Below are 14,528 nucleotides of genomic sequence, written 5' to 3' on the forward strand. Positions count from 1 at the left end.
AGGGACTGCCAAAACTTAAATTTGAAAAAGATCAATTATGCCACGCTTGCCAAGCTGGAAAACAAACCAAACAATCTTTTCATAGTAAAAATATTGTCTCAACTAAGCGTCCATTAGAGTTACTACACTTGGATCTCTTCGGTCCAGTCCAGCCGCTGAGCTTGGGTGGAAGAAGATTTTCCTTGGTCATTGTAGATGACTTTTCTCGGTACACTTGGATCATCTTGCTGAGTAGCAAGGATGAAACTTTTGAGACGTTTTCAAATTTAGTAAGAAAACTTGAAAATGATAAAGACCTTAAGTTAGCTCACATCCGAAGTGATAATGGTGGAGAATTCAAGAACCAACAGTTTGTTGAATTCTGTGAAACCAACGGCATTGACCATAATTTCTCTGCTCCTAGAACGCCTCAACAAAATGGGATTGTTGAAAGGAAAAACAGAACCTTGGTTGAAATAGTCAGGACAATGCTGAGTGAGCATAGGCTTCCAAAGTACTTTTGGGGAGAAGTTGTTAACACAACGTGCTACATTCTTAATAGGTCCCTAGTTAGACCTATATTAAAGAAAACCCCCTACGAACTTTGGAAAGGACGAAAGCCCAACATTGGATACTTTCGTGCTTTTGGTTGTAAATGTTTTATCTTAAATACCAAAGACAGCCTGGCTAAGTTTGACTCAAAAGCTGATGAGGCTATCTTTTTAGGCTACTCAACAAACAGCAAAGCATACAGAGTTTTCAATAAACGAACTCAAGTCTTAGAAGAGTCAGTACATGTTGAGTTCGATGAAACTAACCCTGCAAGAAGATACCAGCCGCTGACCGAGGATGATCCACACTCAGCACCCGCTAACTAAGAAACTGCCGCTGAGTCATTTCCTCAAGGGCTGACCAAAGGTAAAAGTGAAACTCAAATTACTTTCACTGACGAATCTACACCTGCAGAGATTGTTGAAACACAACCAGCGCAAGACATCAATCTACCAAAGGAGATTAGGATACCAAGAGGTCACTCAGAGAGTGCCATTCTTGATGCCGCTGAGAATACCCTGATGACGAGGAATCAACTCAGGAGATACCTCAGCAACGTAGCATTCGTCTCTATCCAGGAGCCAAAGAATTTCGCTGAAGCTGAGTATGATGAATTCTGGATGAATGCAATGCAAGAAGAACTTGATCAGTTCAGACGAAATGAAGTATGGGATCTAGTGCCAAAACCAAGAAGCCAGAAGACCATAGGAACAAGATGGGTCTTCCGCAACAAGCTGGATGAACAAGGGAACGTGGTCAGAAACAAAGCAAGACTTGTAGCTCAGGGCTACAGTCAGTAAGAAGGTATTGACTACGGTGAGACCTTTGCCCCAGTGGCAAGGCTAGAGGCTATTAGAATTTTATGTGCATATGCAAGCTATATGAACTTTAAACTGTTTCAAATGGATGTTAAGAGTGCATTCCTTAATGGAGTTATAAACGAGGAAGTTTATGTTAATCAGCCTCCAGGGTTTGAGGATCCTAAATTCCCAAACCACGTTTATAAGCTCAAAAAGGCTCTGTATGGCCTCAAGCAAGCACCACGTGCTTGGTATGAGAGGCTGACCAGTTTCCTGTTGACTAGAAATTATGTCAGAGGTAAAGCTGATACAACCTTATTCATTAAGAGGAAGGGTAAAGATACCCTGCTGGCTCAAATATATGTTGATGACATTATTTTTGGTGCCACTAACGAGTCAATGTGCAAGGAATTTAGTAAGCAGATGCAGACTGAGTTTGAAATGTCAATGATAGGAGAACTCAATTTCTTCCTTGGACTTCAAATCAAACAAGGGAAAAATGGCATCTTCATCAGTCAAACTAAGTATGCTAAGGAGATATTGAAGAAGTATGAACTTGAGAATTGTAAGTCAATGTCTACCCCAATGGGCACTGACACTGTCCTCTGCACTGATGAGAATGGCAAGTCAGTAGACAACAGATTGTACCGAGGTATGATTGGTTCTCTACTTTACTTAACTGCTAGTAGGCCGGACATTCAGTTCTCGGTATATTATTGTGCTAGATATCAATCTAACCCTAAGGAATCTCATTACATAGCAGTAAAGAATCCTTAGATATTTGCAAGGCTCAGTGAATGCAGGTTTGTGGTATCCCAATACTCATGACTTCACACTCATTGGATACACTGACGCTGACTACGGACGAGACAAGCTTGAACGAAAAAGCACCTCAGGAGGATGCCACTTCCTTGGGAGCTGTCTTGTGTCCTGGTTCAGCAAGAAGCAGGCGTCAGTAGCCCTGTCAACCACTGAAGCTGAGTACGTTGCTGCTGAAAGCTGTGTTGCTCAAGTCCTATGGATTAAGCAACAGCTTGAAGATTATGGCGTTCGGACCAAAACCATTGAAGTCAAATGTGACAACAAAAGTGCCATTGACTTATCAAAGAACCCAATCCAACACAGCAGGATGAAGCATGTCAACATAAGACATTGATAGGGGCGTTTCGTCCCTATCTTTTAGCGTGATTTACGGTTTAATTTTAGAAGAAATAAATAAGTTTAATTACAAAAATAAAGCATTTTGATAAAATAAAGAAATAAGAATAAATTTCGTACCTTCAGTTAATTTTCCGTGTTTTTGATTAGTTTAGAAAATAAAAACGTCAAGCTAACTCGGCTCTTAAGATTTGTATTTCAGGTACGAGCAAGGAGCAAAAATCTACTCAAATACGCGGGGCGTATCATCCTTTACGCGGGGCGTAAAACATGGTGTCAGCAATAATTGCCTTATCCGCAGACACCATGTGGAATTGACTCAGCATACGCGGGGCGTATGCCACCCTACGCGGGGCGTATGACACATGTCAGAAATAATTGGCCTAATCCTGAAAGTCAGACTGCATTGTCTCCCGGAGTCAACTCTCCATACGCGGGGCGTATCATCTTTTACACGGGGCGTATCATCCTTTACGCTGGGCGTACTTCAGCTACGCACGGCGTAAAAGCTCCAATTCAAGCTATAAAATCTCAGAAACTCATTTACGCGGGGCGTACTTCAGCTACGCAGGGCGTGTTTGAGACAACAAGACATAGAATTGGTCCACATGCAGGAGATTTCTGACGGAATGGGCATTTACGCGGGGCGTATCATGGGATTTATGTACCAAATAATGTTGCTCCATACTTTTGCTTTGTGAAATTACAAACTTGCCCTTGCTTGATGTCTATAAATAAGAAGCTCTTGAACTTCATTTGAGACGCAAATTACATACTAGAGAGCTACACTATACTCTTTTCTTTCCTTGTAATTTAGATTCAGATTTTGTAAGTTAAACTCTCCCCCTCGAGAGCTTGTTCGTTGTTCCGGCGTTCCATTGACGTCCCGTTCCACCATTCATCACCAAGCTCGAGAGTTCCACCTCCACGACCTAGGAGACGGCTTTGAGTCCGTTTAGCTAGTTCCAAGGGCGAATTCTCCCTTTTTACTTGCTAATTAGCTTGTACTCTTCCTATGTACTAGGCTTGGTTGTATCTCATCTAATCACTTTCCATATTTATAATTTATGATTTATAATCTCTATTTTCCTTTATGTGTTAATGTTTATTGCTTGTTTTGATATTGATAATTGATTATTGTGTAGGAGAACGCGATTACCGCCGCCATTCGGGCTATCTTTAGGGAGTTATATAGGTGTTGCCTTACCGGAAGTGACAAACCGGAAACCGTAGGAATTGACAAGCCACGAAACTTACGGGCCCTAGTTTCTAATTCCCCCGCATTAGACATGCCTTGACTAGGAATCACGTAGTCTAAGTGCTTCACGGGTCAGTTCTACTACACTTGGTCGTCTTTGCAAGAGTAAACTATTATCCGTATACGTTTAGAGTCATTATTTATCATGGCTATAACTTATCATATTCATCCCACTTCATAGAGTTTTAGCTACATAAATCTGTGTCGCCAATAGTGAGGAATAGTGTGTAGTTGTGTCTTACTTAACCCCAAAGTAATTACCGCTTAAATAACATACGAAACCGAGTCGTCTAATACTTGTAGTTATAAATCCCGTGGATTCAATACCTGGTCTTAACCGGATTATTACTTGATACGACGGGGTACACTTGCCCCTAAGTAGTGACGTCTAGTGAATTTAGAGCAATTAGAAAGACCACATCCATAGTACCATAGCACACTCATATCACACTACATCCGTAAACACAGCTAGACGAACCACACATCAGACATCACTTTATTAGAGATCACGTACTCAAAGGAGAGATCAAGCTGACCTATGTCCCAACGGATGAGCAGCTTGCTGATATCTTCACAAAGCCACTGGCTCGTGAGCAATTCAACATACTTAGAGAAGCCATTGGTATGTTTAATCCTCTTCAATAAATTTCAAGTATAGTATGCATGCTGAGTGAATTATCATGCTGAATGATTTATGTTATTGCATGCTGTGTGTTTATCTTAAGCTGGGCAACTAAGCATAAGAATTATTCCTTTGCATAACACTGACTACTCAGAATTTTAAACGCTTGAAATTCTTAACACTGAGTGAAGAGCCGTTGCAAACTTTAATGCAAAGCACGCGAATTAAATAGCCACCTAGGATGACGTATAGGCTATAATTAGAAAATACACGCGCCATATGTGTCATAAATGCCAGAATCTTTGTCGATTGAGAATCTCGAGGTAAAACGGACAACCCAACTCCTTGGATTAACTCAACATCTCTATAAATAGTGGATGAATTCCCACTTTTATTTCTTTACGCTTAGAAATCTTTGGCATTCATACTCTCTCTCTAAAAAATTCCCAAACTTCCCAAAACTTCTCTGAGAATATGACGAACGGTTCTCTAAACATCTCCGGTGCCGGTTGTTGGTCCCTTGTAAGGTTGCAAATATAGTTCCAAGGGGGGGGGTTAGGAACTATTTGACCTTTTTTAAAGATTAGGGCAAATTTCTTTTTCTTAAGAAAAGATTTTATGACAGCGGCGCTGATCAATCGACAAGACTCTGGCTTAGTCAACTAGTGACTAGGTCAGTTCCGTTGCTTAGGTCAGGAAATAGCACTTAGAGTCTATTCCTGAACTAATTCGTTGGCAGCGCACAACTCAGCTTGACCTCTTTTACTTGGTCAGTTTTAGTTTGTTTTAAGCAAGCAGTATAAATAAGGAGTTAAGGTTTAGAAATACTTCACTCAGCAGATTTATCCAGGTTCGGCTTCTTCTAAGCCTACGTCCTGTCCCCGGAACACTTCCGAGATTTCAAATCCTCTACTGAGCTCTTTAAAGGTAGAGCCTCAAACCTTTTACAATATCAGCAATTGAGTATGACAAGAGTACCTTCCTCTATACTTCTACTCAATCCTAATCTCTCCGCTGAGTACTTAAAACCGAGTACTCAGCCTCTCCTTTCTATTCCTAGAAATGATTAAGATTTGTCCTAAACAACAATTGCTAGAACACCTTAGATGATTGAGGATCAATCACTCTAGACTTTTACACAAATGAATAAGCTTGTGGTGTAAGAATTTGCTTTGCTTTTGATGAAGAACTTTTGTACACGTTTGATCAGCGTAACGGCTTTTGCTCAAAGTTCTCTGTTGAATGTGGATTCTGAATGCTCTATTTATAGAGAGCTGTGAGAGCTTCTGGTTATTTCGAATTTCGAAATAATCGTTGGAGGGAAACGGCTACAGGTCGTTTTCACTCAGTCTGTCAGCAGTTCTCTTGGCCAATCAGATTCCAGCATCTTCTGTTCTTCGGTCAGTGTGACAGTATGTTCCTCCATTTTAGGTAACGTCAACCAGACAGCTTGCTGCGTCTTCTGATCTTTACTAAAAGATGAAATACTTTGTCTGGAAGCTGCTTTGTAGTCAGCGGCTGTCTTGTACGTTTTGTCGAGACAGCTCAGCAGCTTCATACCGAAGTTGTCTACGTGGATCTTCTCGATCCTTCATTGGTGAGCTCCGTTTCAATACTCAACGGCAGCGTTTTGAAATACGCGGGCTGAGTGATCTTGGGCTTGTTTGACTTGGGCTTTGACTTCCATATAGGGCTTGGGCCTTATGATCTTTATGTCTTATAACAATTATAAACTCAACATTGAACAAACACATTAGTAACAATAAATCAAAGCATTTAAACTTAATGTGTTATAGAATATTTAATTTCACTTAATTAATTTTGTCAAATCAAAATCCTGTGGAAAGGTGTTTCAACAAACTCCCCCATTTTGATGTTGGCAAAACTAATCAGCAAGGAACTCAGCGTTGAGCTCCTCCATGATAGTTGACCTCATTGATTAAGTGAACTCCCCCGTTAGGGCTGAGCTACTGACTTAGTTTTATTCTAAACATTCTAAGGTTTAATTGAATAAGTCTAAGATCAGTTTTCAGGTATAGGTCAGCTTATGGGTCATATTCTATTTTACTCAGTATTCAGCGGAAGTAATGTATAGTGACAGAGCATAGCGCTGAGTAATTTATTTGTTCAATGGTTTATATTAGACAAGTTCAAACATTAATTTTTATACGCAGCATGCATTCAGATAATACTTAGCATGTAGGATATATAACCAGGATAAGTAACCAAAAGAAGTTAGACATATTTAATTGCTTTCAAAAAAAAAGATAAGAACAGACACATAAGGAATTCTTAACTACTTCTAAATTCCTTCCTAACTTCTTCCCTAACTTCTAACGTCTAACGTTGAGTTCCTTCTCCTGAATTGCCACTTTTCTCCCCCGTTTTGCCAGCAGCAGTAGGCAAATTGACGGATGGGGCAGTGGACTTGGTGAGTTCTTGCAGCAGACGAATTTGACCCTCCAAAGAGTTCATGTGATTGACCATAGTCAACATGAGTTCGGTCATTTTGGTCATTTGAGCTTGGGTTGGTTGCTGCGTCTGAACCGAAGAGAAGTGGTTGATCAAGTCATGAATTTCACGCAGAATTTGGTGAGTTACAGATGGATGAGAGGACTGATCGTGAGTGGACTGGTTATGGATTGGTGGAGAATGAATTTGTTCTTGAAGCAGAGTGTTAACTGAGGCAATGACATGCCGTCCTGATTCAGTAGCACCTAGGTGTGCAAATTTGGTAGGAGTGGGCTCGCACTGAGTGCCTTGAGTAGCATCAGGACTATGGGGTGTGTTGACTTCAGGTGCTGAGTTGCTCTGGTATTGAGTTGGAGGTGGGATTTGAGCTTCTTTTGGACTAGCAGGGGTTTTGGCTTGTTTCTCACTTTGAGGAACAGAGGCTTGTTTTTGTGGAGAACCTTCTTGGGTAATGTGGGGCTCAAGAACAGTTTCTTCTTCTGTTCTCATTTTCTTCTGAGCTGACTCAGCTAGGTCCTGATCAGCTTTCTTCTTGTTTCCTTCCATTAGCCTTACCTTTCTTGGGACAGTACGAATATCCTTCGAGCAGGTTCCCTTTTTCTTCTTCTTCTCAGTTTGAGCAATCTCAGATGGCACAGTAGAAGTATACTCAGTTTGAGGTTCATGTGTTGGTTCTGTACCCTCATCAGATTGAGCAGTTTCAGCCATAACATTAGCTATAGCATTATCCAGATCTGTTAGATTTTCCATTTCTCCAATGGGTTGCTCAATCTCAGCCATAATATCCTCCTTCTCAGTGCTTCCATTTTCGTCATATCCTTTCAGGGGTTGACTATGTGATAGTCCATTCAGCAGACCTGCAGTGATAACATTTCCTGATGAACTTATTTCACCTATAGTCTCTATATTCTTGTCATGTATTATCTTTGTGATGAGAGAACCCAAACAGAGCTTCCTTCCACTTCGTTGAAAAGCTCCGACCAGAAAGACAGGGAGATTGAATGGAGTGCTGGTCAGCATGTGCCAGATGAAGCATTGTTCAAAGTTGGAGGCGGATGAGGGTGAGCTGAGTTTAGGAAAGATGAAGTTGGTCAGCATGAAGTGGACCATCTTCTGATTTTTGCCCATGCAGGTGCTGGGTACTTCTCCTTTGTAGTCTCTGGGTTTACAGAACCCTTTCATCTTTTCTGCGATGGCTTTTGGTATTGGCTCCTTTGTTGTCCTGAACTGGATCCCTGTATTTGGTATATCTAGCAGTGTTGCTAGATATTCAGGAGTTATCACTATCTTTTGACCTTTAACTGTGGTCTCTAAGTAGTCAGAGTCATCTGCATCAACGTGCAGGTTGGAGTAGAACTCTCTCACTATCGTGGGATAGATTTGTCCGGAAAGAGAGAAGAGACCTTTCCATTTGTTCTTTTTGATCCATTCACAGAATGGTTTCTCAGAAGAGACGAAACCAGAGTGAAAGTATCGACTCCTTAGTACTTCATGATTCTTGGCCCAAGAGTGTACCTTGATCATCCTTCTTACCATGCTAGTTGAAGGACCAGCCTGATCAGTGGATTTGAGGATTGGAGAGAAGGTACTTTTGTTTAAGGACATTTTTTTTTGAAGTTCTGAAGCTCTTAAGTGCTTAAGGAAAATTCTGAAGCTTTCTAAAGTTCAGTGCACATGAAGAGAAGGTAGTGGGTTAATATCCACTATTTATAGATTTTTAACTTGGATTTCCATTTGAATTTTGGTCGGTTTTGCCCTTGGGTTGTCCAATCGGCAGAAAATCTGACATTTATGACACTTTAAGACGTATTCGGCGCATGAGCAGTACAGGTGTCATTACGCGTGTGGTGGCATTAAATGCTAATAATTACTTTTACTCAGCGTTTGTTGATATAAACGTTTCATATTCTGAGTAGTCAGTTTTGTTCAACGGATAGTTTTAGAGGTTAGTTACTCGGCATGAGATAACTCACTCAGTGTGCATTTATTTCTGGGCATGTGATTTTGAATAAAATCTTTAGACACAGTATGGTATCACTCATTCAGCATGCATCATATCACATTTTTACTTAGGAATTTAAGACAGTGGATTAAACATACCAATGGCTTCTCTCAGTATGCTGAATTGCTCTCGTGCTAGAGGCTTTGTAAAGATATCAGCGAGCTGCTCATCTGTTGGTACATAAGTCAGCTTGATTTCTTCCTTGAGTACATGATCTCTGATGAAGTGATGTCTTATGCTGACATGCTTCATTCTGCTGTGCTGGATTGGGTTCTTTGAGAGGTCAATTGCACTTTTGTTGTCGCATTTAACTTCAATTGTCTTTGTTTGAACACCATAATCTTCAAGCTGTTGCTTAATCCATAGGACTTGAGCAACACAGCTTCCAGCAGCAATGTACTCAGCTTCAGTTGTGGACAGGGCTACTGACGCCTGCTTCTTGCTGAACCAAGATACAAGACAGCTTCCTAGGAAATGGCATCCTCCAGAGGTGCTTTTTCTTTCCAACTTGTCTCGGCCATAGTCAGCGTCAGTGTATCCAATGAGTGTAAAGTCATGAGTATTTGGATACCACAAACCTGCATTAACTGAGCTTTGCAAATATTTAAGGATCCTTTTTACAGCTATGTAATGGGATTCCTTAGGGTTAGCCTGATATCTAGCACAATAACATACTGAGAACTGAATGTCCGGTCTACTTACTGTTAAGTAAAGTAAAGAGCCAATCATACCTCGGTACAACTTGCTGTCTACTGACTTACCATTTTCATCAGCACAGAGGACAATGTCAGTGCCCATAGGAGTGGATATTGGCTTACAATGTTCTAGTTCATATTTCTTCAATATCTCCTTGGCATATTTAGCTTGACTGATGAATATGTCATTCTTTCCTTGCTTAATTTGAAGTCCAAGGAAGAAGTTGAGTTCTCCCATCATTGACATTTCGAATTCAGTCTGCATTTGCTTGCTAAATTCCTTGCACATAGATTCATTAGTAGCACCAAATATAATGTCATCTACATATATTTGAGCCAGCAGGGTAACTTTACCCTTTCTCTTAATGAATAAGGTTGTATCAGCTTGACCCCTGACATAGTTTCTAGTCAGTAAAAAGTTGGTCAACCTCTCATACCAAGCACGTGGTGCTTGCTTGAGGCCATACATAGCCTTTTTGAGTTTGTAAACGTGGTTTGGGAACTTAGGATCCTCAAACCCTGGAGGCTGATTTACATAAACCTCCTCGTTTATTACTCCATTAAGAAATGCACTCTTAACATCCATTTGAAACAGTTTAAAATTCATGTAAGATGCATATGCACATAAAATCCTAATTGCTTCTAGCCTTGCCACTGGGGCAAAGGTCTCACCATAGTCAATACCTTCTTGCTGACTGTAGCCCTGAGCTACAAGTCTTGCCTTGTTTCTGACTACGTTTCCTTGTTCATCCAGCTTGTTCCTGAAGACCCATCTCGTTCCAATGGTCTTTTGGCTCCTTGGATGTGGCACTAGCTCCCATACATTATTCCTCCTGAATTGGTCGAGTTCCTCTTGCATGACATTCATCCAGAATTCGTCATGCTCAGCTTCGGCAAAGTTCTTCGGCTCATGAACTGAGACGAAAGCTACATTGCCGAGATACTTCCTTAGTTGATTCCTTGTCATCAGCGTATTTCCAGCTGAGTCAAGAATTGCATTTTCTGAATGCCCTCTTGGGACTCTTATCTCCTTGGGTAGATTTATGTCTTGTTCTACTCGTGTTTCAACATTCTCTGCAGAAGTAGATTGGTCAGTGAAAGTAATTTTAGGTTCACTCTTACTCTTGGTCAGCCGTTTAGTGAATGACTCAGTAGCTGGTTCTTGATCAGCAGGTGCTGAGTTTGGTTCATCTTCTATCAGCGGCTGGTATCTTCCTGCAGGGTCAGTTTCATCGAATTGCACATGTATAGATTCTTCTAATACTTGGGTTCTCTTATTAAAAACTCTGTATGCTTTGCTGTTTGTTGAGTAGCCTAGAAAGATAGCCTCATCAGCTTCTGAATCAAATTTGGCTAAGCTATCTTTGGTATTTAAAATAAAACATCTACAGCCAAAGGCACAAAAGTATCCAATGTTGGACTTTCGTCCTTTCCAAAGTTCATAAGGGGTTTTCTTAAGTATAGGTCTGACTAGAGTCCTATTTAGAATATAGCATGCTGTGTTAACAGCTTCTCCCCAAAAATACTTAGGAAGCCTATGCTCATCCAGCATTGTCCTGGCTATTTCAACCAAAGTCCTGTTCTTCCTTTCAACAACCCCATTTTGTTGAGGCGTTCTAGGAGCGGAGAAATTGTGGTCAATGCCCCTGGCTTCACAGAATTCAACAAACTTTTGGTTTTTGAATTCTCCACCGTTATCACTACGGATATGAGCTATTTTTAGGTCTTTTTCATTTTCAATTTTTCTAACCAAGTTTGAAAATGTCTCAAAGGTCTCATCCTTGCTGGTCAGCAAGATAACCCACGTATACCGAGAGAAATCATCTACAATGACCAAGGAAAATCTTCTTCCACCCAGACTCAGCGGCTGGATTGGACCAAAGAGATCCAAGTGTAGTAACTCTAACGGACGTTTAGTTGAGACAATGTTTTTACTATGAAAAGATTGTTTGGTTTGTTTTCCAGCTTGGCAAGCGTGGCATAGTTGGTCTTTTTGAAATTTAAGTTCAGGCAGTCCCTCAACCAATTGCTTTCTTGCTAATTTGGCCAGGAGGTCCATGCTTACATGACCAAGTCTCCTGTGCCATAGCCAGGAATTTTCTTCCTTTGTGACTAAGCATACAGTTTTTGAAAACTTCTTTTCTAGGTTCAGCATGAAGACATTATCTATCCGAGGGGTAGTTAAAATTAACTCATTAGTTTTACCCTCGTATATTTTACATCCAGTAGCATCAAATATAACTTTTCTCCCATTGTCACATAGCTGAGCTACGCTGAGTAAGTTATATTTGAGTCCGCTGACTAGGGAGACAGATTCAATAGTAGGGTTACCTCCGATGATTCCTGAGCCTACTATCTTACCCTTCTTGTTGTCTCCAAAACTTACACTCCCTCCTCGTTTACGTTCAAACGTGATGAACTGAGTTTCATCACCCGTCATATTCCTTGAGCATGCGCTGTCAATATACCACATCTTTGACTTCTCGGCACATCTCAGGCTTACCTGCATTGTAACTAGTTACTTTTAGGTACCCAATTCTTTTTGGGTCCTGACTTGTTAGGTGCAACATGTATAGCATCATATTTTATTTTATGGCGACATACATGGACAGTATGGCCATTCTTTCCACAGAAGTCACAACTGACCTTCTGTTTAGGATTTTTTACTGACTTGTCAGCACCCCAGTGCTGAGCGTGCCAGCACACTTTAGTAGTGTGTCCTAACTTTCCACAAAAGTCACATTGGACTCTTCGCTGGGGATTTCGTCTCTGCTGAGTACCTTGGTACTGTGTACCTTGATATTGAGTTCTCAACGGAAAATTGTTTTTGTTTGGAACCTTTAATTGGTTCTGAATGGTTGTGACATCCTTTCTCAGTTTCTTTGAAACTGACTGGACTTCAGAGACAGACTCATGAATGGTTTTCATATTTTCATGCAAAACTGAGTTGTCCTGAAGAAGATATCTGAGGTCACTCAGTTTGACCTCTTCTACTTCATCACAGCGCCGGCTGAGTGCTTTAATCTTCCTGTTACACTTTTTAACAAGTGTATAGAGATCACTCAGGGCGTTACCCATTTCATTTATGAGTTGAGAGAGTGAGATTACCTCATTAAATTGCTCTTCATTATCTGACTCATCAGATTGGTCAGCATGCTCAGAAATGCATGGCTCAGCAAGTTCGTCAGCCATAAAGCATATCTTCGCTGACTCGGTGGCCTCAGTTTCTGTTGATGAAGATTCATCACTGTCACTCCAAGTAGCCACCATTGCCTTCTTCCCACTTTTCTTGTCTTTCCTCAGCGTGGGGCAGTTTGACTTAATATGGCCATCTTGATGGCACTCAAAGCATCTAATGGGCTTTGAGCTTTCCTTTCTGTATTTGCTGTCGCTTGAGTCAGCCTTATACTTATCAAACTTTTTGTAAGGCTTTTTAGAGTATTTGTCGTTCTTCCTGAACAGCCTCTTCATCTTTCTTGTGAACATGGCCATCTCCTCATCATCAGTTGAACTCCCGTCAGTGGAGTCAGCCTTCATGACAAGTGACTTCTGCTTCTTGTCATCAGATTTTTCCTTCACCTCAAAGTTTTTCATGGATATCTCATGGGTCAGCAATGAACCGATGAGTTCGTCATATTTGTAGGTGGTTAAATCCTGAGCTTCCTCAACTGCTGTCTTCTTTGCTTGCCAGTCTTTTGGAAGACTCCTGAGTATCTTTTTGACTTGTTCTTCCTCAGTGAAGATTTTTCCAAGTCTCTTGAGCTCATTAATGATGTTGGTGAACCTTGCGTTCATGTCTGAGATGCCCTCATCATTGTTCATCTCGAACAGCTCGTACAGTCTCATCTGCTGATTCACCTTGGATTCTTTTACTTTGTTTGTTCCCTCGTAGGTGACTTCCAGCTTCTTCCAGATCTCCTGTGCCGACTCACAACCTGAGATTTTGTTATATTCTGCAGCATCGAGCGCACAGTGAAGCATATTGATAGCCGAAGCATGATTTTGTAGCTTCTTGAGATCATCCTCTGTCCATTCAACCTCAGCTTTAACAACTGACTGGCCAGCAACAACTTTCACAGGTACAAACGGGCCTTGGACTATAGATAGCCAGGCACTCATGTTTGTAGCTTGAATGAAGTTCTTCATCCTATTCTTCCAAAAGGTATAGTTTGACCCGAAGAATAGGGGAGGCCTTGTAATGGACAGCCCCTCAGGTAATATCTGAGTTGTCTGGTTTCCAGGGAGAAACCGAGTGCTGTTTTCACCCATGATATGGATCAACTCAAGGTTGTTAGACCTTTAGTAATGAGCTTTTAGGCTCTGATACCACTTGTTGGTCCCTTGTAAGGTTGCAAATATAGTTCCAAGGGGGGGGGGTTAGGAACTATTTGACCTTTTTTAAAGATTAGGGCAAATTTCTTTTTCTTAAGAAAAGATTTTATGACAGCGGCGCTGATCAATCGACAAGACTCTGGCTTAGTCAACTAGTGACTAGGTCAGTTCCGTTGCTTAGGTCAGGAAATAGCACTTAGAGTCTATTCCTGAACTAATTCGTTGGCAGCGCACAACTCAGCTTGACCTCTTTTACTTGGTCAGTTTTAGTTTGTTTTAAGCAAGCAGTATAAATAAGGAGTTAAGGTTTAGAAATACTTCACTCAGCAGATTTATCCAGGTTCGGCTTCTTCTAAGCCTACGTCCTGTCCCCGGAACACTTCCGAGATTTCAAATCCTCTACTGAGCTCTTTAAAGGTAGAGCCTCAAACCTTTTACAATATCAGCAATTGAGTATGACAAGAGTACCTTCCTCTATACTTCTACTCAATCCTAATCTCTCCGCTGAGTACTTAAAACCGAGTACTCAGCCTCTCCTTTCTATTCCTAGAAATGATTAAGATTTGTCCTAAACAACAATTGCTAGAACACCTTAGATGATTGAGGATCAATCACTCTAGACTTTTACACAAATGAATAAGCTTGTGGTGTAAGAATT

Source organism: Euphorbia lathyris, chromosome 1 (genome assembly GCF_963576675.1).
Source record: "Euphorbia lathyris chromosome 1, ddEupLath1.1, whole genome shotgun sequence".
NCBI classification, from domain to species: domain Eukaryota; kingdom Viridiplantae; phylum Streptophyta; class Magnoliopsida; order Malpighiales; family Euphorbiaceae; genus Euphorbia; species Euphorbia lathyris.